General features: G+C 32.3%; 6 non-coding genes across 6 annotated transcripts; 3 read left to right on the forward strand and 3 right to left on the reverse strand.

Moving 5' to 3' along the window:
* Positions 1-4,901: 4,901 nt before the first annotated feature.
* TRNAS-CGA (transfer RNA serine (anticodon CGA)) lies at positions 4,902-4,983 on the forward strand. Its single transcript has one exon. It is a non-coding gene; the product is annotated as a tRNA-Ser (tRNA).
* A 2,531-nt stretch (positions 4,984-7,514) lies between these two features.
* Positions 7,515-7,596, reverse strand: TRNAS-AGA (transfer RNA serine (anticodon AGA)). The gene has a single exon. It is a non-coding gene; the product is annotated as a tRNA-Ser (tRNA).
* Positions 7,597-13,376: 5,780 nt separating this feature from the next.
* TRNAS-AGA (transfer RNA serine (anticodon AGA)) lies at positions 13,377-13,458 on the forward strand. Its single transcript has one exon. It is a non-coding gene; the product is annotated as a tRNA-Ser (tRNA).
* Positions 13,459-13,624: 166 nt separating this feature from the next.
* TRNAS-AGA (transfer RNA serine (anticodon AGA)) lies at positions 13,625-13,706 on the reverse strand. Its single transcript has one exon. It is a non-coding gene; the product is annotated as a tRNA-Ser (tRNA).
* A 2,236-nt stretch (positions 13,707-15,942) lies between these two features.
* Positions 15,943-16,024, reverse strand: TRNAS-AGA (transfer RNA serine (anticodon AGA)). The gene has a single exon. It is a non-coding gene; the product is annotated as a tRNA-Ser (tRNA).
* A 3,219-nt stretch (positions 16,025-19,243) lies between these two features.
* On the forward strand, positions 19,244-19,325 carry TRNAS-AGA (transfer RNA serine (anticodon AGA)). The gene has a single exon. It is a non-coding gene; the product is annotated as a tRNA-Ser (tRNA).
* Positions 19,326-23,406: the final 4,081 nt, after the last annotated feature.

A 23,406-nucleotide genomic window follows, 5' to 3' on the forward strand; every position in this document is an offset into this window, starting at 1 on the left:
AAATCTTGTTGTTTTATAAACAGAAAACTTTGAGTCTCATTAGACTAACATGATTCATAGATTCTAGCAAAGAAATTGGAGTTATTGTAATTATTTTAGGAAAATAATTCATTATAATAGTAAACAGTGTGACAAATTTCAGCTTTATTCAGCTGGATTAACATTATATAGTTATTTCCCAATTGTACATGAAAATTAAAATGAAAAATGAAAAATTATTTATTTTCAGCAAAACACAGGTAACAAAAGCAATTTAACAATACATATATATAGGAAGTTGCTGTTGCTTATTATACAATTATAGTTGTTACTTGTTAACTATAGCTCCCACACTAAGAGAACTTGTGTCGTGGGGGCTGGTACGATTATAAAAAAAGGATTACAATGAATCAAAGAAGTACAATCGCGTACATAAGCATTAAGCACTTACCTACATCTTTTTACCGCATTTTACTTTCATACTTGCAGTTCTTACTTCTTACCTATAATTATTTGATTAAATTCGCGTTATATCAATAAGAAGTAGATGATCAGAAATATACAGAAGATAACAATAGCTTATAGTTTTTAGGTTGATCAATGAAAATTAAGTTATTTCATATCCCACCCACACAATCGCCTAATGTAATACATCCCCAATCAAAAATTAACATAGATATTAAACAGAGCAATTTGTTTTTCTAAAACAAATTACGTTCCCTATATTTAGGTTTGCGTGTGTGCTATCGTTACTAGCTATCAGCCAAGCCTATCTTGCAATCTATTGTCTACCGAGTGATCAACACTTCATTCTATATGTATTTGGTGAATAAAATAATTTTGGTTAATGGTTACACTGAACCGTTCCAGCTTCACCCAGGATACTTATCTATACTAATATTATAAATCTGAAGAGTTTGTTTGTTTGAACGCGCTTATCTCAGGAACTACTGTTTCGATTTGAAAAAATTCTTTCGGTGTTCTTTCGGCTATACATCATTACGCTAAGACTAACAGGAGCGGAGCCACTGCCATTACATTTCCATAAAAATGTAAAACACTCATGAAATTATTGTCTTGTCACCGATCCTTGATAAGTGTACAATGTTTGAATTAAATCTGTCCGTTTAAAGCGGGTCAAAATAGAGTCTAAATGAGTCAGTATCATTCAGAGTCAGTTTCATACAAACATGTCGATTACATAAAGGTAATAAAAGCGTGTTAAAAAGAGAACAAACAGAAACAAAAAACGTTTACAAAATACGTCTAGATTTATTTCTCTTTTAGATCTGAAGATAGATGAGATTTTACGGGTTGAGGTAGATGAAACTTATCTAACATTTTGTTCGATTATTCCCATACTTTTTACATTATATTCTCTATCTAGTACCATTTTACCACACCTCCTAAATTCAAGCATTAACATTTTCAAACAATCCCAGCTATATTATTTTACATTGAATCATTTATTAGAAGTAACAAATCCGTCAGACTTATACCCTAGGGACCCAAAATTTCGACTATAGCGTATCTTTGAGACTAAAGTTGAGTAATAATGTTTATTATGATACGAAATTATTATCTCACATTTGGTTATTATGTAATATAGACGAAGTTTGGGAAAGTTATTGCTCTAGTTTGCATATTTTGTTATATAATTAGGTGGGAATTGAATAGTTTATAGAATTATGCCACGATTATTGTGGTTAATTTGTCAATGTTAAAATTGTGAGTTATAATTCATAAAAAATGCAAATTTTTCTTTGATAAACTATTTATTCTATTCAAAATATAGTAAACAAGCTTTCTTCCCGCTTCAAGAAAAATTTCATAGCTCCCGTTCTTTCTGAGTTCTTAAACTATGTTTGTACCAAGTACCAAATTTCATCCAAATTGGTTATTTTAATAATTGGTTATTTTAGGCAGCATTTTCATGTATTTAGTATTTACTATAATACTAGATTTCCGCCCGCGGCTTCGCTCGCGTTTTCAAGGGAAACCCGCTGTTAATCCAAGTTACCTTCTATATATGTGTTAAATTTCATTGCAATCGGTTCAGAAGTATTTGCGTGAAAGAGTAACAAACACACACACATCCTCACAAACTTTCCCATTTATAATATTAGTTGGATTGTATAGTATAGATAATACAAGATGATATAATACCAATAACAACATATACATAGGTACATGTATTTCGAAAAATCGCAAACGATAAATATTTAAACTCGTAACAGATGCAAACCCAGTGCCTCGGTTATCACTTGACTGTGCTGAATACGTTGTTAGCGCCATGTATGTATGTATGAGCGCATTAACATACAAAACGCATGCACCCTGGAGATCGTCTGTGTTGAATCTTAAAATCACAGTTTTCTGCTAACGTCGTTTGAGACCCGGATTAAGTCATTGTCATACAAAATAATCTTCTTTGGTTGGAATAAGCTGAGCTCGTAATTTCAATTGCTGTGTTTTGGGGGACTTCATAAGAGAATACGGGAGCAGCGTGTTAACGAAATCTGTTAACCTGTGGTGTTAACCTATTAATGTTTGTGCTAGTGTCAATGTTGTTACTATTTCGTTTGACTATTTTAGTAAATTCTATCATATCACTTAGTGAAATAATAATAAAGGAGAGAAAGAAGAGAAATGAAAAAAGAGCGTGTGTGCCGAGCACACCTGTCAGAAGTGAAACTTCTTTGGCAAGATTCAAAGATACCAAAATCGTCGCCTTACTCCATGACGTGACGGTATTGCCATGACGCGACCTTGAAATTTTACTCTCAACGCGCCTAAAGAAGTTTCACTCCAAAAAGAAAGAAGAGAGAAAGTAGAAAGCGTTAAATAAAGTTTACGCTGTACTTGACGTAAACACAATAATATTTTGATGCATTCTAAAAACTTTTGTCTCGTATTAAATGAATCATCACAACAAAGTCAAGAAATTCTTGACAGTACAATTAAAATATTTACAAATAATAATTTCCCGCAAAGGCCTCACGTCTCGAAGCTGTAGATTATATAATGAGATTCCGTTGAAATAAAAAGGAATTTAATAAACGCGGGAATTCGCGAAACATGAAGCGCGTGGCTCTTGTTTTCATCAATCAGGGTAAGTGGTGTCGTTCGCGGCTGTTTTTTGGATGGGCGATAATGTTCTCGCACCGTTGAACGAGAGTCGTGTAAGTTTTAAATGTGAGATTTATGTCTTTTGTTTTACTTTGTGTTACATGTGTTTTAAATATACGAGAGTGATTATTTAAGTAATCTCTCAAAAATTGTAGGGTGGCAATGAATTCTATACATAATGAGGACACGATAGGAAATCTACCACGTCACTGAATGAAGGAATATAGTAAAAACCAAGCTTCTCTATGCCTCATGAATTCCTGAATTTTGGTGTGACCACGCAAGATTTGGGTTCGACTCAAAAATAACGTCGAGACGAGATACAATAGTAGACGACCTACTTCGGGTATATAAATGAAACAACTAAGTGAAGACCAGTTAATATTAAAGAGCAATAACAACTGAATAAGTAGGTACCATAGAGACTATATTATAGATTTCATATGTTACATGATACATGATCTAATATTATGTAGGTAATGTGTAGTGAGCATACGGCACAAAGATCATCAAACCTCGAAGTACAAATTAATCGTACAGAAATAATTTCACAGAAAATAATTCTTCACAATTCCTGATCTCTAGTACTTCATTAGAGTATCTATTACAAACATTCTGCATAAACTCCGTAGATTTTACCTCAATGTACATAAGCCAACGTTTTCTCAGTCATCACAGATTAAATAAATAAAAGCTTCTTACAGCGAAGACCGCAGAGCAGAGTAGGACATTTTAGCTTAAATATGGTTTAATTTTGCTTAGGAAGTGAAAAACATAATCCACTCCGTGGGGTTAGGGTTTACACTTGCTTGTTAGGCATGTATTTGTTATATACATGTCTAACAATGAGTTTCTTGAACAAATCCTACTAATATTATAAACTAGCGGTCCGCCCCGGCTTCGCCCGTGGTACATATTTACGTTTTCTCTACATAAAAACCATCCTCGTACTTCAAGGAATATAATAAAAAAAGAATTATCGAAATCGGTTCAGCCGTTCTCGAGTTATGCGCTTACCAACACATTTTGCGATTCATTTTTATATATAAGAGAAGAAAAATAAGAGAAGATACGAAAGTTTGTGAGGATGTGTGTGTGTGTTTGTTACTCTTTCACGCAAATGCTACTGAACCGATTACAATGAAATTTAGCACACATAAAGAGGGTAACTTGGATTAACACAAAGGATAGGTTTCATCCCGGAAATCCCACGGGAATGGGAACTATGCGGGTTTTTCTTTCAAAACGCGGGCGAAGCCGCGGGCGGAAAGCTAGTTAATTATAATTTGAATTTTAAGGATCGTGCTACACCTATTAAGATAGATAGCATTTACATATATTATATCCCAAAAATACTTTTTAAATATTATTTGAAAGCCAATGTTGAAAGCCAAAGTGTCAATGTTGTTACTATTTAAAGCAAATTTTGTAATGAACTATTGAAGAATAGAGAAAATATGTTGTGAAAATGTGTATCAGTTCTTGTTTTCATTGTAAAATTGATGACTTAAAGACTTTTAGTTTATTTATAAATATTTGACCATTTGACGATGACAATATAGACATTCTTAACGTTAATGCTAAACTTATATAATAATAAATTATACATGTAACAATAGTCCTGCAGTACACAAGAACGAATTTGAATAGGTCTTCTTTTTCAACGACCACAACTCCACGCAAGTAAGGAACCTATTTTACTAGGATCTTGGGGGTAGAAACCTCCGCATTAACATACTTATCAATTTATAGCAATGCCTTTTGTCTTCTCAAGTTATAGAGCTTTATCCACAGCAGTCGTGGCCGAGTGGTTAAGGCGTCTGACTCGAAATCAGATTCCCTCTGGGAGCGTAGGTTCGAATCCTACCGGCTGCGTAGTTTTTTGTAAATTTTGGCAACCTTATATGACGTAGAAATGAATAATATCTCTGTACTATTTTTGTTTAATTTTTGAACAAGAGGGTTTAAAAAGAATAAACCTTTTTATGGTGGATTTTAATTAATTTAATAAAAACTCTATTAAATAAAATAAATATGTTTATTTTGTCTGTCGAAGGTTTCAAATATTAAATATTATCTGTACTGTGTTTAAAAAATAGAATCCTTCCTAAATTTTAAAACGCGGTCGAAACCCTCACTGATTTAGTCCCCTCTTTACATTTTATTGTGCCCATCCTTTTTATACTGTTTATTTTAGTAGGTCTGGACTATAAATTTATACGCGAATCGTTAATATCTAAAGAGATTTCTTTAGATTATCAAGAAGTAAATAATTCAACCTTGTGTAGTGAATTAAAATGGTAGAATGCGATGCACATAATATGTTATGTAACATGTTTTATCTTCTAAAAAATTTGGTTTAGTAGTTTATTGTTTCATAGTTTGCCTAAATAAGTTATCTATATATATATAAAACTCAAAGGTGACTGATATAGTGATCTATTAACGCGCAGCCCAAACCACTGGACGTATCGGGCTGAAATTTGGCATGCAGGTAGATGTTAGGACGTAGGCATCCTAACATCGTAGGTAGGATTTCCCGAAATTCTTGCGGGAACGGGGAAAAACGGGGATGCACGTACAAAGTCGTGGGCGGAAGCTAGTAATGTATAATACACTTTGAGTAGGTTATTGCATTTTTTCGCAAAGTTCACCCGTAACCGCGGCAAAAGCTACATACTTTTTGGAGAGTGCTCCTTTGCACGCAAGATACCTAACCTGTAAAAAGTAGCTATTTCTGGCTTTAATTTATGTCTGTATACTAACTACTACCATGGACTAATATGCTACTACTAATCCTAGTAACTAACTAATAACTAACTAACCAAAAGCTCATCTGCACTCAGTTGGACAGCTTACAAGTGACGGTATAGTGCTGAATCTTATTATTTTATGCTCTTATATCGTTCTAGTTAGGTCACCTGGTGGTTCAAATGACCCATAACTTTTTCAACATGGGCCTGTAGTCTAGCTCACATCTATAATATTGTCACGGTAGGATTATCTCTTACCCCGAAAAAAACATTGAAATTGTTAGAAATTAATCCCGCTTGCTTTGTAATACCGCGTATAAAATTCCAATAAAAACAACGCTCCGGTATTTTTAATACACCGTCGATACGGAATATGCCTTTGTGACGAATTAATTGTCGCGTTTGTCATTTTAATTTTTGTCTTTACCATGCCCGGGATAATAGAGCCGGTATTTTACAAAGAACTGTTGAATATTGAGGTCGGTTGTAATACTTCGTTTTAATTCGAGTGAAATTCACTTTTGCTTAAATGGCCGAAGGTAAAATAGCATTGTGGGGCGTTTCTTTGTTTTCAAATATGCCCCGTTTTGCTATTTATAGCACTTTAAATTAATAGTATGAATTTCATGACTAAAGCTGTACTCTGAAGGTTAATTATTGCATTTATTGTTTCACAGTTCACTTAATGTAAGGAGTTTTATTTAATAAATAAAATTTATGAAGTCAATAATAAAAATTATGTTATCTATAGCTACTTACGGTTCTTTTCTCTCTCTCTCTATGTGTGGAATAATGTCTAAAATATAATAGTACCAGTAAAACTATATAATAAAGACATGATAAAAAAATACAGAGAAAACTTTCATATCAGCTATCAGTAGTACTAAAGTACTAGAATAAAGATGATTTTTTTTTCCGGGAATCGAACAGAACTCATATTCACGCAATTAACTACTGCGCAAATACGTCGCCTGCATACGTCGTCGTATGCAGCCTAATTTTAACAAAGTGGAGCATTTGAGAGAGCGCTCTACTTTCAGCATGGTCAAGGTCAAACTGTAAATTCAATTGTCTGTATTATATTGATATTGCACTAATTAATTAAACAAGTGAACAAAAATAAAGAACAGTCTTCTTAAATTTAATATCTATAAAGAGAAATGAAATATTTCAACTTTTAAGTTTTTAAAATAATTAAATTTAGATATCTAATCTTCTTATATATAAAAATGAAACGCAAAATGTGTTGGTAAGCGCATAACTTGAGAACGGCTGAACCGATTTCGATAATTCTTTTTTTATTATATTCCTTGAAGTACGAGGATGGTTCTTATGTAGAGAAAACGTAAATATGTACCACGGGCGAAGCCGGGGCGGACCGCTAGTCTATAATATAAAAATGAATCCCAAAATGTGTTGGTAAGCGCATAACTTGAGAACGGCTGAACCGATTTCGTTAATTCTTTTTTTATTATATTCCTTGAAGTACGAGGATGGTTCTTATGTAGAGAAAACGTAAACTTGTACCACGGGCGAAGCCGGGGCGGACCGCTAGTTTTTCAATAAAAACCAAATTTACACTGACAAAAACTATACAACTGTTTTTTGTTTTATTCGTAAAATATGCGCTCAATTTATAAATTCAAAAAGTTCCGCAGTCGGTAGGATTCGAACCTACGCTCCCAGAGGGAATCTGATTTCTAGTCAGACGCCTTAACCGCTCGGCCACGACTGCTGCATGAAAACTGATGAATATTCGAGATTGTTCTTAATTGAATTAATTGTAAAGAGAAAGGTATCGTATACAAAACAAATATTATCAGAGTTGGCATAGCAATGAACTTACTTTGCTAATGCAAAAAACTTATTTTTGTATGATGATTAGCTACATCATTAGTTATGTCAATGCCAAATATAAGAAAAACGAATCAAAATAGACCAGTTAAGTTTATTAATGAAGAGAATAGCCAAATCAAAAGAGGATGCCAGCAAGCAGTAATTAAGCAGGCTTAATGTGAATTTACACCAGAACTGTGTCCATCCTAAGGTATGGAAATAGGTAGATCAACGAAGTATCAATACAGATACTTATTTCATAGTTCGTATAGATTTCTGTAGGATATAACTACGTACATTAATTACCTTTGTGGTGTGAATCTTCGATGAGGGCTTGTTAAATAAAGGGGAACGCGACCCCATTAATGTCGAATTTTGCACGACTCTCATTGCTTTTCAAATTTCTAGCATATAGGTTTGTGTTTTCGTTTATCTGTGTGATTTATAATCTAAAATCTTGTATGATGAAGATTATCTTACTACAGAATGTGGTACATGTGTTATTATTGTGATATTTGGTTTTCATTGCAACGAAAACACAGCCAATGTTGTTTTTTCCAAGAAGCGTTCTACTATTTTTCTCGTATCATTTTCACACGCTTTCAGGAATGTATTGTATATAACCTGTGTAATACTATAATATTAGTCTTCCTCATTAAATTTTAAAATCCGAGCCTTTATCACAATCTCATCTACTAAAGTATCCAGCGCATGACTGAAAAATATATAAACCATCATTTTTTCCAAATGTCTTCATCGTTAATAAACTCCACAATTATATTACTTATCGTAAACATTTTGAACAAAAGAGCATCTTATAATTAGTAGACTTTTTCTTAATTAAGCTCTTCAAGTGTAAGACTCACAGTGTTTAACTGTTTCCTTTGTGTTGACCGGGACAAACCAATTACCCGGTCCAAACGGACAATGTTCGACGCACATCCGGATTGTAAACACTGTCTTTTGTTGCGAAGTGTCAGATTGGAGTTATTCCGAGAGCCCTCGGGGTTCTTTGGTGTTTTTCTGCGACTCTTGATTCTATCTTTGATGTCGAAGTAACGATTGACTTCCTCCTAAACTCGTGAGTAGCAATAACATTTTATGTACGTGACCTTAGCACCTCGGTTTTGTATTATAATTTGTAAGAGCTGTGTTCCGCGGTTTCACAAGCGGATGAACCCGCGTGAAAAATCAAGTTTTCTATAGCTCATGTGCTATTCCGATGTATAACCCATATCCCTGTAAAAATTTATCAAAATACGTACAGTAGTTTTTACGTGAAAGACATCCTTAAAACTTTTGCGATTTTAGCATTAGTATGAAGTATAATTTCTTAAAGTTCCCTTTACCCTCATAACAGAAACTGGTGATATTGTAGATGCCCTGTTTCAAATTCAGGAATCATCAAGAATTCATTTAACAAACTTAAAAATAATAAATACTTACATTTATCTGTTGACTCTACTTTACTGCGTTCCATGTGGCATAAACCGCGTATCAAAGTGCCGCATCTGCATTAAAATCTAAACTATTCATTGGTATATTTCTGATGAAAGCTAAACATTTCACAATGCACACGTCGAATAAAGAACTGCATAGAGTCAGTGAGTAGGAAGTGCATATCGCAGCATTTTGATTATGACTGTCAGTGTTAGGGCTGATACAACGGTCTTTGCTATAATAAGGGCCGATTTTTCAATGCTTGGATAAAACTTATTCGTCGAATAATGTATAAAACTACCATTTTAAAAACGTATTCTAATTGCCCGTATTTGACAGTTTACGTGACATTTTAATATTATCGTGTAATACTTTATAAGTTTATTGGACGGATAAGTTTTATCCAAGCATTGAAAAATCGGCCCTAAGATAAATATTGTGTTATTATGTGTTTCTAATATTGGCTTTTTATGATGGTTCAAGATGATGTAATAGTAACATTTTAAAAAATTTAGTTTTCGTTGTGATCTTCGACATTTCATACCAAGTTATACATTAAATATACAATTGTTGTTAGGTAACTACCTTAATTTGATAGAAAACAAAAAGGAATAAGAAATAAACTAACATGCTTACGACAAAATAATGATATATAATTTAGATTCCTCTGTGTCTCGATAAATTTATTTTAATGGAATGTATAACGACTGCTACTATTTTCATGGATGAAAGCTCTTTAAAAATTCTAATTAATAAGGTTCCACTTGAATCAGATATAACAATCACCTACCCATTTTTCTCTACACAAGTGACTACCTAAATATCTAATTTTGCGTATCAGTGCGAATAAGTTTGTCGAGCCTTAACATACCGATTTAGGTACCGATTTATGACCCAGGATGCTATGCAACGTAGCGGGCCGTTTGATTTAACTCGTTGTAAATTTATAAACCACGTGGACACAGCATCGATTGCATTCGAGTGTTGATTACAGCTCCGTTTTTAAACGGTTTGTATTGGCTTAACGGTTTTTCATGTGTTTGATGAAAATGGACATCGGAATGAACGGATGATTGTCCTTTTGAGTTTTGAGTTTTGGGTAGTTATTTATGTGAATTTATTTGAAGTTAGGTCAATTTGGAGCTCTTGTTATAAATATGTCTTTCTCGTAATATTTCATTTACAATTTATATTACACTAGCTCTGCTCCGCGGTTTTACCCGCAGTGCTCCGCTCCTGTTGGTCTTAGCGTCATCTCATATATAATCTATAGTCTTCCTCGAGAAATGGGCTATCTAACACCGAAATAATTTTTCAAATCAGACGAGTAGTTCCTGAGATTAGCGCGTTCAAACAAACAAACTCTTCAGCTTTATAATATCAGTATAGATTACATAAGTTGTGTACCCTACATTGATTTTTTCATATTCAAGAAGACGTGTTAAAGTCATTATGATGATCAAAACATAGAATGAATTACTTAATCTTTAATTGCAATCAACTAATAGCTTCTGTCTACGTCTTTTCGTAATACCAAAATAGCATATAATTTCAGGTTATATCTATTTAATATCAATTTTCAGCAACATATTTTAAAATTTTCGCTCAAAACTTATAAATAAACACGCTCATGTTGATTAGTTGTAGTTATACTAATTAAAGACAGAAATAAGAAACACACCATTTTTATTTATTTATTATCCATTTTCAACAACACACGTTTACTTTTTCCGATTAAAACTTATATAAAACACGCACAAACAAAACTTTAATCTTATCCAAAAGGTTAGTTTAGCCAGCTAGCCCAGTTTCGTTCCGTGGACAGGCCATCGATCGCCACTTCACTTGAGTGTTGGCTCACTGCAATGGTTTGCGGTTTTTCTATTTCCGATCAGACTTCTGGTAAAGGTTTGGACTGGATAAGTGCCTTCGTGAACCTGTGTTTGTTTAGGTACTGTTGAAATGTAGAGTTTAAAAATGTAGAGAAGACTCGATTTTTAAACTCCAGGAATTACAGGAGTAGCGTTAAGTTTTTAGAGCCAAATACGATAAGATTTTCCCGTAAGCTGTGATATGAACAGCAACATTAGCTGCAAAAACACGAATGTTATTAATTGCATTCAAATACTCTAACCTAACCTAAATATCAATTTTACTCTTCTTATAGTTTAGTCAGATAAAAGTTGGACCAATCAGAAAGTATGTCGAGTAAAATTTCTCAGAAACTCTTTATTTTTAAGTGCTTCAAAATGTGAGAACGATATCTTTGGCATAGATCTAAAAATACTATAAAATATATAAATAATTTTCTTCGAATTTAACAACTTATTAGCTAGATAATAATATAGAGAATACAAAGCACTACAAAGGCTGTATTACAATGTTTAAAGATTACATAAATGTCTATTTATAATCGTAAGTAATTTAAACAAAAGGTAAGTATAATCAAATTAATTAGATATTCCTATACAATTATTAATCAAAATCTCTTTATAATATTTGTTAATTAAGTTATTCCAAGATTACAATACAAGATATTGTATTGAGATATCTTCATGACTATTTTCAGCTGGATACAAAATTAGCGTAATTAATTTTATTGTAGCTCTGGAAAATCAAATAAAGATTGTACATATTATTTCTTCCAAATTTCTTCTATTTTTGCTTGGTATTTAAAATAGCAATACTATTCTATAATCATTACGCTATTTAATATAATCAGTTATTAAGAACTAGATTACGTTATCCAGCCATATCTATCAAAACAACCGCACAACAAAGATAGGCGCGGGAGGCAAAATATACAATAATGTTATCGTTATAACTCAGCTAATAGAGGGCCATTAGAGCGGGTTAAAATCGTAATAATCTCTTAGTCTCCAACAACAGAACTGGCGTCGTAAATAAAGCAAATAGGCCAGCATCGTGAGCCGAGTATCAAACTGCGCTTAGCTCGACCGCTAAACTAAATAGCTACTAAGTTTGGTCGCCGGATTACGGACGCCCGAAATCTTACATAAATTATGAGTTTGTGAAATAGTGGTGATAAATTGGACTGGATTTCGCTTTTGTTTGTTATATTTTGGGAGGGATGATTGTAGAGTGGCCATTCTTCTTTTTACCCAACTGCGAAAGAAGGCGTTATGTTTTCCGAGATTATTTATGTTTATTACTATGATACGCCGTACAGCATAAACCGCTTGACGGATTTTGACTTATGAGATTTTGTTGTTCTCATCAGATTGTGGTAGTGATATAGGTCTCATAAAATAGCAGTGGGATTCTTGTTATCAGTGAAAAGGATATTATATAGGTACGGCATCCTACCTTACAAGCTGAGAGGTTAAGTAGGAGTGTGTCATAATCAGCTTCCGTTACCAAAACAATATCTTATAGCAAAAGTTTATAATTTATTTATAAATTAATACATTAAGACAAATAATATTACAATCCGTCCGGTCATAAATTTTCGATAAACAAGCCATTTCAAATTTAGCCAGTCTTATTTGTAATGGTCTTTTCATAGACTATTATTATTTGATCAACGTAAACATAATCGAGATAAAATGTGCGGTAGCATTAGTTATACCTACACAGATAGTTTACTAGTTTATAATTATTATTATTTAATTGATCTAGGCTTTTTAAGTCCTCATTCACTTACAAATTATGCTACTGGTCTTCTGATTTTCTTCTGTGCATAAAGTTTCCTTATCAAAAAAGATTAAGGAGAGCAATTTATAATTTTGATTATTAAAGGATTGGATTGCATCATGATAAACTGTTACTTAAAAAGATAAATAATACATACTTATAATCCCTAGTAATTAGTGGGTTTTCCCCTCTGTAAAGATAATTGAAGATTATGGTAGGATTATTTATAGGAAGAATAAGGGATTTAGGCTATTATCTAACGATTATAAGTTTTGAACTGTTACCCTCTTTCGCGTTAACTGATTGCATTTAATTTAGTATGGGTGGGTGTAAGATTATCTATAAGATTCTTCAGTATTTCGTCGTCGATATATTATTTATAATATTGGGTATCTTTCATGTTATTTTTTCTTATATTATGAATTTAGTCTAATTGACCGGGCTCAGTTTAAAAATACTTGTTTTGAGTTTTTAATTGGTTTTTATGTACCTAATCAGACTTGTTTATTGCATTGACTTTCACTTTTTGATGGATATAGAAAGTCATGTATGAACTTATACTCAAATTTCAACACTTTAGAAAAAGCAGTCGTGGCCGAGCGGTTAAGGCGTCTGACTAGAAATCAGATTCCCTCTGGGAGCGTAGGTTCGAATCCTACCGACTGCGGACCTTTTTTATTTTTTTTTGGATTTATTTTCATTAATAGAGGTTGCTGTCTCGGCTTATCAAAAAACAGACTTAAAAATTATACTTACTACTAACATTATATAAAATTATTTTTTTTTGCATATTGCTCTCCATTGTGAAAAGTCGTTGAAATTGCAAAAAGCTTCGCAGTCGGTAGGATTCGAACCTACGCTCCCAGAGGGAATCTGATTTCTAGTCAGACGCCTTAACCGCTCGGCCACGACTGCTCTACATTATCTATATAAAAAACTACCTTCACTTATTCTGTACCTTCACTTTCTCGATATATCTACCTTGACCGAGCTTATGTCGGCCAAACTAGAAAAGTGGGTCAGTACTAATAATTTAATATTAATGATTAATCATTAATAGTACGTTAATTTTTGGTTTATATAGAGTTAAAATTGGAATTGGTGTAGATTCAAAGTTAAATCCGCTAAGCCTTAATGATATTGTTGTTGTTTCGCCTGGATTAAGATTTTTTTTAATCTATTAGCGTACCTAGTTTTTACTTTATTCATTACACACAAAAAATGAATACTACTTATTAGTATTAAATAATTGGGAACTTATAACATAATATTTGATAATATATTATAACTATTAAGTGAATACATTATTCTGTATCTCAAAGCGATTCTTGTAGAGCGATTTTTGTTGAAAGCTCTGATGCTACAATTATCGTTATTTTATGTTAACTTATTTTCATAAAACTTTATCAAATTAAACCTACACCGAAACTACCGAAAGTATTAAAAGGTAGGTATTATCGAGGAAGGCCATAACCAAAATAACATCACGCTATGATTGATAGAGCAGAAAGAGCAGGAATGGAAAGTGTTGTAAATGCGGGTAAAATCTTCCTATGCGGGTGAAACCGCGGGCCACATCTAGTTTGATAGGTATATTCAACATTCATATAATATAGGTGATAGGTAATATAATTAATTCCACACGGAACACTCAACTGATCCTGCGAGGAAAGCACTATGACTTTAGGAAACAGCCAAACAAATTACTCATTGCTGACTTTCACGCGTGTAGTGTAAGAGCTTGTGGTATTTTATAACAATACTTTTATTTATGCTATTTTAATCAATATTGATAGAAATGAATATGTGTAAACGAAAATGTTTATTCGAAATCTGAAATGACAAATCTATTTTAATGAAGATAAACCAGCGTCTATAATTCATTCGTAATATTAAGCTAATGTAATAATAACTTTGTAATATGCAGTTCCCAGCGTTGTTATTTAATTTTAGCGTTTGCTCATGGTTTCGATCGTATTTATTTTAACTAAGTACCCAGATAATTTAAAATTTAAATAGCACAGATTAGTCATAAAAGATATGTTAATATAAGGTTTAAAAACATAATTCATACTTTTGTCCGTTGCAACGTCGATACACCATCGATATGTCATTGAAGTCATATAAGTTATACTACAAAATAATTAATGAAACGTTAAACACGTTACAAATTTTTTTTGTTGCAGTTGCAGAACAAGCATAGGAACAGCTCGGCCATCCGAAACGTAGTCACCACTGCCGATAAAGATGTTGGTGGTGTCACCTGTCCTTTGAATGTTGTCATTGTATTAATAAACATTATTAGAACCGAAATTGTAACAACACACTAACCAAAATAAAATTATTTAAATAACTTTATTGTTTTCTTAAGCAACTCCAACACTATATTACCTTTCGCTGACAGGGGAAATCCTCTGGATTGCCGCTAACAAAGTTTTGTATCTTCCGAACCTCCAAACCGATGGGAAGCAGCTCACCGCACTATATTAACGGCTTTTACGTATTGTATTGCTTTTTCGCAAAGTTTTAGCAGACAGTGACTATTTAATACAATTAGACTGTATAAGGTTGGTACGAAAATGTGGGGTTGTATTGGAGAATATTTTAAGAATTTATAACATCGCACAGTTTGAGTGGCCTGTGTTTTCAGAGGTTCTAATAAACTGTATCTATTCATTACCTATTGTTTCTTAAAACATCATTATTTTTTTAGATATTAATTCGATTTTTGCGTCGATATCTACTGATCTTGGTAAATAAATGATTCTTCTTTTCTTTTGTACTGTATTTATATAAGAATATTATGGTTTCAAAGCTTGTTTTACTAGAAGACGATAATTTGTTCTGAGACTTATTAATTTTGTAATAGGCAAAGCTTCGTCTTTATCAACAAACAGAATATTCTAATAATTGATGCTTGACGCTGTTTAACTAGCATAATTAATAAATGAAACTTTCTTTACACCGATAGATGGATACAATAACACAAACTTCCATTACGAAGATCATGAATATTTATGAACACTAGTTCGGTGTAAATAAGTTTTATAACAGTAATAATATAAATAAGTTTTATAATTATAAAGCATTTTCGAGAGAGTCTATTTTAAGTTTTTATTTTTCATAAAAAGCTACTTAATACAAAAAGTTCCGCAGTCGGTAGGATTCGAACCTACGCTCCCAGAGGGAATCTGATTTCTAGTCAGACGCCTTAACCGCTCGGCCACGACTGCTATACGTGTTGTTCAAAAAGAGTAAATTTATTTAAAACCATACTCGATATAATACGTACTTTCACTTTTATTTGATCAGCTGTAGTAGTTAATTTGTTACTTGACGCGTTTGGCAATTTGCACCGTGCACAAATACAGGACAACATCTGTCGGGTCAACTAGTATTTTTAGAGATTCATAGCCAATTACATCTTTAATGTACCTGATAGATTTCCTATTTTTGACGAATATTTTCGTACACAATTCGACATATTTTTATCTGGCAGATAAGCTGAACTGAACAATTCTTAATGTGATTTCTTAGTTTGTTTGAAATTTGAATTATATCAATAGCTGATAATACACTATTTATTCCTGACTATAGAGCCAGGATAATATGTCAGGAACGAATTGTAACAAACTATTCTTTTGTCGCATTAAATACGTTATTTTTAAAAAGTTTCCCAACATAGCTCAGCTCACCCAAATCGTCTTACCACGTATACAATTTCTAATATGGCTAATACGGAAATTCTTTAAGGAGATATTTAAAAAGCACACAGTAAGAGTAAAGGAGCTTAAAATGTTTGAACAGTGTTGGCTCAGCAACGGCAGGACTGTTTGTTCGTACATATGCCTGCATATTTCCTTTGAAACCATTTTTAAGCGATTTTAAAAGTAATTTTCCATATATTATTTTAACATTTTCTCCTGTTAGCTACTATTGTGGGGCTATTATGTTGTTTAGAGGTTGGGTTCTGGATATTTTTATATCATAGTTCCGGGTAATTTACCAAATGGCTGTGCAAATTGTGACAGAACTTTCAAGTTTCAATGAAAGATATCGCGTATAAAGAGTAACTACAGCTATTATATTCATTTTATTATCTAAAGTAGGCATGATATTTTACGAAAACCTTTGTAATATTCAGGCATTTAATGTGAACAAAGCCGCGGGATATAACTAGTATAAAATATAAATAAATATCTGTTTTTTTTTCAATGTCTTTCACAAGAGAGAGTTTCTTGCCGGTTCTTCTCCGTAGATACTGCTTTCCGAATCGGTGGTAAATTTTAAAATATGTAATGACGTTTCAAAAGTGCTTCTTTAAGAAGTCTAATTGAATAATAATAATAAATAAATAAATCATTTATTTGCACCATTAGATATGTCTTACAAAAATTTAATGACCCAGGCTCCTAATATAGTTGTAAACTGTTTTTCAGGAGCCTGTGTTCACACTAATTTATATTACACTGTTACAATGGCGTATGTACACGAATTAATTCAGCTTTAGACATAATGAATAAATAAATGTTTGAGTTTGAGTTTGAAGAACGAGTAATATAATATTGATTTTATTCATTTCTTAGCTATGGAGTTGCATTTTAATTAATTCTAATTTTTTGAAATTAGATCACGTTGTATAACTGCATCCAATACTTGGAACCGAACTGTAGTTTTTGCTTCTAATACAAAAATTACAGGGATTACAAAAGCGTCAATAAATGAATTCATTCCTAGTTCACGGGAAAGTGTATTTTGCCACTAATTAACCCCTAAAGGAGGGAATCTAGATTCACGAACGAATTATAAAACCCTTTGTCTCACCGCCTTTGTTCGGGCTGCGAGTTTTCTTTTTGTCAAAGGTATCTTCAGTGTAGGGGCTTTTCATTCCCAATGGTCTTTATGTATGAGCGGTGTTTATACGAAACGGAATATTGTGTCAGCATTAGAATAGTTAGAACTTTACAAGGATCAAAGAAACAAGCATTAGAAGCAATTAAGAATCGAAAATCAAGAAGCAAAAAAGAACTATCGCCTAATTAATAACATATAAATACTCCATATTGTGTAAAATTTAGAATTGAAATAAACTATTTTTCATTTTTATTTTAATTTTTTAAGTGGTTGGTAGCATATTCAATTCTGGAAGAATAAGGGCTTCACAGTTCACTCACTTGGTATCTGAAATGAATTTCATACAGATTTTATCAACTGCTTTTCTGTGACAAACATCCATCCATCCTCACAAATTTTCACCATTATAAGTAAGATTAATTTATCACTTGGTTTATATTATGGTACATTGATTTGTGTCGCGTGGTTTTACCCACGAACGAAATTACTAAAATTTATTTCAATATGGATTATGGAATGTGTTATTAAGGTAAATTTTATGGCTAAAGCTAATGTGATATTGAAGACCTACCTACCAAGATAAACAATCAAAACCTAGATTTTGCTTAAAAGAGCATCAACATACATCTTTACTATATGAATGTCACGTTTATAATTATTTATAGTTGGTTAAATCTACGACTAAACTGTATGGATACAATATAGTGTATTGATCCATATCACAGAACCATTTCTGTCATCGAAATTCGCAGTCGCGAAATTCGACTTTCTCCTTCGCCACTGCTAATTAATTTGTTGCCAAGCACGGACAATAAGGATTTAATACAATGTGTAAAATAGCGCTGATGAAAAGCTCTAGTACCTACTATTACGGTGCATTTACATCAAACGAGCGAATGCTCATTCTAACCCCACTATGTCAAATTATTTAAGTGTAAACATGTGGAGCATTCTTTCGTTGTTCTTAATGCGTTCGAAAAGATTCTATTTATTTATTTATTTATTAGACACACCAATAATGAATCAATTAATACAATTTACAGAAATACATTAATAATTATTTCATAAACTGAATTGGCCATAAAGCAGGCGTATAAGTACAACAATTATAAAAAAAATGACTTAAAATTTTTCAGTTTTAAAAGTCTAAAAATACATAATCAAATTTATCATCCATTGACGAAAAAACATAAAATTCATCACATAATTAAAAATTTATCAAGAATACATAAAATTAATACTACAATGATAACATGATTAAAATTTTGAAATTTTAAACATCCATGAAATAAAAAAATATATAAAATTCAATTAAAACATGGCTAAAACACATAAAATACAAATTAATAAAAACACATAAAGCACATAAAATAAAATATGTCAAATAAATCATGCAATCATCTATGCAATGTTCTAATACTGAATAACACTGAACACGAGCTTTCGTTTACACTTAAAGAACACGAAAGAATGTTTTTGCTCTAGCTCTATGTTTGTTTGATGTAAATGCACCCTAAGATACATAATATAATTTATTTTATTACCTATGTAGTAAGCAAGCTTTGTAACTCAGGCTCTATTTCGTAAATTTTGTATGAGCAGTCGTGGCCGAGCGGTTAAGGCGTCTGACTAGAAATCAGATTCCCTCTGGGAGCGTAGGTTCGAATCCTACCGACTGCGAATTCTTTTTTTATTTTTATCTTCTTATATATAAAAATGAATCGCAAAATGTGTTGGTAAGCGCATAACTCGAGAACGGCTGAACCGATTTCAATAATTCTTTTTTTATTATATTCCTTGAAGTACGAGGATGGTTTTTATGTAGAGAAAACGTAAATATGTACCACGGGCGAAGCCGGGGCGGACCGCTAGTTATTAATGAAATATTCTTTACGTACTCGATAGGCCCATTAAAATAATGAATTTTGTTAATATTCTTTGTAAATATATTTTTGTTCAAACTTGTAAAAATATATTTTGAGCATGATATGTAGAAATCTGTGTTGACTTATTTGATTTCTAATTTCAGAGACACAGCTCTCCTATAAAGATATAATGCCATAATCTTAATAAAATATTTAAGTAATAATAACATGCCCGTTTTTGACGTGACAACGTCTAATTCGATAGAGCCGGCTGCACGCACGAAAAAACATGACTCATGCGGCGTTACCTCGCTCTGAGGCGTTCCTTGTGAAGTGCAAGCGAGAGCGCGGAACGAGCGACAAAGAAGCACAATCGGACGTTGTCACGTTCAACTATCGTCACTCGTCAGTAAACCGACTTTATAGACAACCAATTTTTTTTTGTAAAATAGAAGATTTACTGTAAAATAGTGTAAAGATATCCTGCCCTATAATTACTCTAAGATATAAACATACTTTTAAGCAACCTGCCTAACACCTAACACACTTGAAAAGGTAAAATAAAGGTGTACACACATTGCATATAACTCAACAATCAGGGTCTGCTCGTTAGGCCATAATTCGATCACAGCCCGTTCACTAATCACGTTCATTTACATACAAGTCATTTGTTTTGCGGCTCCCAATATGAACGATTGTTCGTGTGGACGTGGCTTTAGGTTTTCATTTAGTGAATAATATAGGGAGGTATTTGGGAAGTTTAGGAATAATTCAAACTCAAACTCAAACTCAAACATTTATTTATTCAATTAGACTTCTTCTAGAAGCACTTTTGAAACGTCATTAAGTACATATTTTTAACATTTACCACCGATTCGATAATAATATATAAAGTACCTTGAGAGTCTTTAGTTGTAGTAGCAACACAAAATATTATAGTATCAGTGATACCCGGGTTTAAATTGAATTAAAAAATGTTGGGGGTGTGTGGTTTTTGTTTGAAATTTTTAAATTAAATACTGAATATACGAGAAATGTCTGAAGAATATTGTAGAGTTTAATTAACATGAATTTTATTCATATCTTATACTGGTTCGTTTTAATTATTGTTGTCGCTTAACAGCGCTATCATTGCAATTAAAATTAAAGAAAATTTATCATAAATCAAAGGAATATTTCAATACAAGATCAACCCGCAAGTGTGAACAACACCTTACATTTATTCAGCCTTTACCAGTCAAATGTGGCTGAAACTTACTGATTAATCATACTGTAAACTATTGTGTAGATAAGTTTGGTCAATAGTAGCGATGATTACGGGCCTTTGTTTATTTCACTAATAACTATTGAATGCAAATCGTTTGCCTAAAGTAAATATAGTTGCGAGTGAATTTAGTTGATTAGGAATGGTGCAATTTTTTAAATTGGTTCGAATAATTTATGAAAATATGATGTCAATTTTAATTTTTATATTGATTAAAATTTAAATAAAAAAGCGTTAAAAAACTTTACATTATCATCAGGTAGTTTTGTAATTTGTAGTTTATTAATCACTACATAGTAGGTACAAAGTCACTTTCTCTGTCCCTATGTCCCTTTGCAAACTACGCAACGGATTTTGATGCGGTTTTTTTAGATAGAGTGATTCAAGGGGAAGGTTTTAGTATATAATTTATAAGGTTTTAGTCAAAGCGGGCGAAGCCGCGGGCGGTAAGCTAGTTTATACTATTAGGTAGAAGTAAGAGTGTGATTGTTATGAAGCTAGTCTAGCTTAGTAGGTATAGGTAGGTAAAACATTTTACTAAAAAAAGGTTTTTTAAATGTAAAACTCGTTTCAATTCAGTAGAGACTCTGATGTCATGAGAATATCTATGTATGGGGAATAAAAAACTCATAATACATCTGAAATCAAATAACTGGACATTGGACAATGCCTTAGATCATTAAGTAATGGATAACACACGCAGGCGTTTCCCCTTTTGCCGAGGTATAAGATTATTCGAATCGAAAAATCTTATGCTTTCATAAAAACTATTTGCGTAATCGATTACGAACACTCTGCGTATTCGTAAAACATCGAAAGGACGTCTGCGAGTGCTCCGCTAAAAATGCCGTTTTGCACTGTCAAGTCTTGCAGAAGCAATTCAAACATGTCGAATATTAAAAAAGATGGAATAACCTTTCATTTGTGTATATTTTTTTATTTTTTTAACGTACATTTCTAATTAAATGCAATTTCTAATAATCGTCGATGTATCGTTTAGCGATATGATCAAGACAAATAATCGAGTCATGTTTCGAGAGAGAAAGAGACGAGACTATCATGGAAAGAAAATATACAAATTTAATCTTTATGAACTAAGAGATAAAGTAGAATTTAAAACGCGATATTGAACCGCACTCCCCACGAGACTATAAAGTGATGTAGCGAGACTATCTTGAAGAGAAAATATACAAATTTAATCTTTATGAACTAAGCGATAAAGTTGAATTTAGAACGCGATATTGAACCGCACTCCCCACGAGACTATAAAGTGATGTAGCGAGACTATCTTGAAGAGAAATTCAAATTTAATCTTTATGAACTTAGTGATAGAGTTGAATTTAAAAACTCGTCGCTTAAAAGGTCGTAAATTTTTACGACTTTCTTAGTGACGGACTGCTTTTAACTTGAACGTCGATAAAAAAATATTTTTCTAAGTATATTATTTGAAATGAGATGAGAATTAATCTTTATTATATTATAATTTTACACAACTGCATAAAAAAGAGTATAATGTTTATTTTGTAAGTCTTGTATATATTTATCAAAATTTACGCTCGGTTACTTTTAACTGGCAGAACATTTTAATGGTACGGAACCCTTCGTGCGCGAGTCCGACTCGCATTTAGCCGTTTTTTTGTAATGTTAATCTTGTAACCTTTCTATTATGTAATCTATACTAATATTATAAAGCTGAAGAGTTTGTTTGTTTGTTTGTTTGTTTGAACGCGCTATTCTCGGGAACTACTGGTCCGATTTGAAAAATTCTTTCGGTGTTAGATAGCCCATTTATCGAGGAAGGTATATAATATCATCACGCTACGACCAACAGGAGATGAGCCACGGGGGTGAAACCGCGCGGAGCAGCTACTTTGTTTATATGTATGTACGAATATTGCGTATATTTCAGATTTACAAAAAATCCTGCTTTAAGGCTAAGGTGGATTGAATGCTGTGGGAGAAAATCAGAATGGACACCTCGGTACAGAAATAATAAAAATTTCTGGACCGATATTTATTTTATTGAATATAATATGTGATGTGTTGAATAAATACATATTCAAATACAAATAAAATGGCGTTTTATTGTTTTTTCGTATGCATATAATAATGATGAAACGTTACAAATGACCTGTGTAGTATTTTTTTTTATGAATATAATAGATATTAATGTTATTTCTAATTTCAACAAAATTATTATTTTTGTAATATCGATATGGTTACATCCCTTTAGAGCGATTGTATTATTACGTATATGTACAGAGATTTTTCTGTGTAATCGATGTATGTGTGCAAAAACATGCTAGTCTGTCCATTTTGTAATAGTTTGAGTTTGTAAAGACACAAATTATTTTTGTGAATGTGTGATTGGGTTTCAAAGTGTGAGTTACCCTCCCCGCACCAAAACCGGCAGAAAGTTTAGTTAGAACATTTGCCAGCGTGCTCCATCCATTACTTAATGATCTAAGGACAATGCAGTCAAATTTTTTATAAGAAATAAATGAATATATTATTTAACAAATTGTACCTATAAAAACTCTCATTAATTTCAATTCTTTGATTTCAAACGTATATTGATTAGGTACTATCATTTATCGAAAGATTCGCCATTTTTTATATTATTTCAGTACTT

This window comes from Colias eurytheme, chromosome 2, assembly GCF_061535395.1.
Source record: "Colias eurytheme isolate Ceu_HAF_F1 chromosome 2, ilColEury1 Martin Lab GWU primary, whole genome shotgun sequence".
Taxonomy (NCBI): Eukaryota; Metazoa; Arthropoda; class Insecta; order Lepidoptera; family Pieridae; genus Colias; species Colias eurytheme.